This window comes from Xiphias gladius, unplaced genomic scaffold (assembly GCF_016859285.1).
Source record: "Xiphias gladius isolate SHS-SW01 ecotype Sanya breed wild unplaced genomic scaffold, ASM1685928v1 HiC_scaffold_885, whole genome shotgun sequence".
In the NCBI taxonomy this organism is placed as follows: domain Eukaryota; kingdom Metazoa; phylum Chordata; class Actinopteri; order Istiophoriformes; family Xiphiidae; genus Xiphias; species Xiphias gladius.
The window spans coordinates 6174-9475 of NW_024402613.1; the positions used below are offsets into that span (position 1 = coordinate 6174).

General features: G+C 44.9%; 1 long non-coding RNA gene across 1 annotated transcript; it reads right to left on the reverse strand.

The window, feature by feature from the left end:
- Positions 1-253: 253 nt before the first annotated feature.
- Positions 254-2741, reverse strand: LOC120787949. The gene is made up of 3 exons (XR_005707137.1): positions 2313-2741; positions 1297-1329; positions 254-402 (listed from the first exon to the last, which is right to left on the reverse strand). It is a non-coding gene; the product is annotated as an uncharacterized LOC120787949 (long non-coding RNA).
- Positions 2742-3302: the final 561 nt, after the last annotated feature.

A 3302-nucleotide genomic window follows, 5' to 3' on the forward strand; every position in this document is an offset into this window, starting at 1 on the left:
TCTCCATACGCTTTATCTGCAAATGCCTCGCCATCTTCAAGTTCGAGTGGCCAAAGCAGAGGCAATGATGTCTTTTGTACCGTACTCTTTTGTCGTCTTAACTCTTTGTGCGTTTTTAGCAGTGCAGTTAAATTCAACTCACCTTTTTTGTTCCTCTTTTCGTTCTTTATTTTGTCTTTTCCCATAAGGTGTTGGGTTTTTGTGTTTTCGGCGGTACACTTGCCTTTTAAGCAGCTTCATCTTCCTGGACAATTTCTCAGCTTTGCCCGGGCTTTTCAAATCTTCCTCGTCACCGGACGATGATGCATCCTGACGTGGACTGGACTCTGGGTCCGATCCCGTACGGCTGAACGGTTCAGACCTGGAGGAATCGCACTCTGCCTCATCAAGGACAAAGTCCCCCTGTAAGTATAAAGCATAACCATGAGAAAGTCGTCAATTTCACCATGCTTAGCATCATGACTGTCATCAGTTTCATATTGAAAACGTGAGATTAAAATATCCTTTGGAAAATCTCAAAATGATTTGTTTGGAAAAGGCCGATGTCAAGATGTTTTGATTACTCATTCATGCTGAAAAACAGTTTTATCACAGTCAGAAGACAAACGTCAGTGAACACCATCAACCCTTGTACAATGGGTTTTAAGATCTACAAATAAGCTACATAAATACACACACACATATATATATATATATATATATATATATATATTTAGCCTTCTATTTAGAGTTAGTTGTAATTCATCTAGCACACTGAAACTGCTCTATAGTTGTATTAATTTGGACGTACGGATAAGACCCATGAAACTGTCCCCTAAAATGTGTCACCACAGAGTTGACTTGGCACCTCTATCGTATAAAACTTGAGCCGTCCATCTTGTGTTTCTTAGGTCCCCTTAAATAGCGTGGCAACTTACAGCATCTCATCTGCTCACCGGCGACAAGTCATGGTCGATCCTTTTAACTTGCAGTCGGGCACAGTTTTTTGATCGCGTTGGTTACTTGGACATTACCGTCATCCGTGGCGTTGCGTATGGCGGTGATGGTTTCTGTGTGCTGAGGTTTTCAGAAAAGAGTCATAGGAGCCTAATAGTAGAGCTAGGAATCTGAGCCTGGTGTCAGTCAACCTCAAAGGAATAGTTGCCACATTGATCACTTATGAGTATGAACTTATCTGCTTTCACGGTGTCACATTGCAACTTAAAACTCCTCTTTCCACGCTGAATTATAACTACTAGCAACTAGTCTAGTGAAGAGTCTACACAAGGATAGTGAAGATTTCATGAAGGCACCTACCGGTCTCGGCCTCGCAGCCATCACTTCCCGGACCTAACACCAAAGATAAGATGGACAACGTATTTCATGATATCGTTTGAATAATTCAAACCAAGTAATTCCATTCACGGGCAGAAAGTAGCGGTGTGTTATCGTTATACGTTTTAGTACTACATTCATCTTCTCGTGACGAAGACATTTCAAATCTTAATTTCATACCACGTTTAAAACTGAATGTATCAATGACAAATTCAAAAGCCGATCACCTTTTGGTTTGAGTCTTAGCTCTGCCATTAAATTTTACATTAGAGGTGTTTCTCTTCCTCTATTATTATTTACTCATTTCTTTCTATGTATTTTTTCTGTATTCATTTCTTTATCGACGTCCTCTCTGTTCCATGAGGTACTAGGAGTCGACTCTCGTCTTCTGGTAAGTGGAATTCATCATCTGCAGATGGTCTCAAGCATACGGAGATCAAGGTCACCTGACCGCCATGAGCAAAGAGCGCAACACTTAGTAAGCGTTTCTACACTTTAGCGAGTACGGAAGGAACCGTAGCAATTGTTCCATCGCAGCTGCGCGAGGAAGGCCATGCCCGGCATCGTGTTACCACCGAAGGACAGTTCTAACTGCAGATGAGAGTAGTATTCACATTTTTCAACGGCGCTCCCTGCATCCATCAGCAGGGCGGAATGCTAGGCGCCTTTGTGCATCGGACTTTACGCCAGAACAGTAGCTTTATCCGGTAACTTTGTGAAACTCATTGCGGGCAAAACTTAAATACCGTATTGGCCTGAGTAAGAGGAGCCTGTACAAATGGCCCGACATCCATCTAACGGTAGCTGCTACGTGTTCAGTTTACAAACAAGCCACGTTTACTGCAGTGACTTCTCTAAAGTGTAGCTCAGGTGTCTTCAAAGCGCCGTTTAGCTTAAGCATTTTAGTCGCAGCTAAAGATGCGGTAGACCGCGATAGCGCCAAAATTCAACAAACGCGCCTGATAAAATGATGCTGCGCAAACAGCACCGACTGCTACCTGCGCAGAAAGGCTTCGGGCAAACCGTCTTAGTCGTCCCGGTCTTCCCGTAAATCTCTCCAGGTCGCTGTCGGGACCGCTCCCTGTAGCTCCTGACTGCACGCTGCCCTTACTGAACTGCCCCTTGAGGCGGCGGCAGCGCAGGTGCGGGGGGAGTGCCCCTCTCCTCGATGGGCCGTCAATTAAGGCTGAGCTGAGGGCAGGGAGGGGACACCACAGTGTTCTCCAACTCTTAACCCTCTCTTGACTGTGGAAAACGAAAGACCGGTCCCATTTGTCGCTTAACGTTCAAGTCCCTCTCTTGAGAGCAAAGTCGAACCATATACACAGTATGCAAATCAGTGAAAGTAGCAGTATCACAGTACGAAGACACTCGGTCGTTGCAGCTGGCAAAGGTGGAGCTATCGTTGGCAACTTTACATACTCCTTGGTGAGTGAAAGTCTCCTTTCAACTTGTGGTCATCGACCGTGACTTACTTGCTGATCGGTGAGGAACTACGGTAAGCAAATGAATGTAGTGGAGTAAAAACGTTCCCTCCTTAAATGTAGTGGAGTGTGAAAGGCTACTTTTATGTGTTTTTACATATTATCTCCTTAGGAGACTAAAAGAAAGTGGCTTGTGGTGCTTATTACACTCAGGTGCTGGTACTAAACCGAGGTGTTATTCTGCAAGGAATGCACCCAAACACATATGGTTGTCTATATGTGACAAAGCGACCCCTTATATGGAGGCGGCAGGACTGTCCTTGGGTGCTGTCCTGTGTCTCGTCTTTTCTACCTCTTTTCCTACAGATAAGTCCTTAAGTGGGGAGAGTCGATCATGTCCAGAGGCAAATCTCCCTGAGGGAGGCACGTACCTGAGGTGAATAAGAAGATGACCCTGCCGGCGATGTTATTTGCAATGTTTAAACCTGGTATCTGCTGGACGGGGAGAGAATAGACACTCAGACTTGGTGAACTGATGTGGGCGCCCGTATGCTTGTCAGGGAT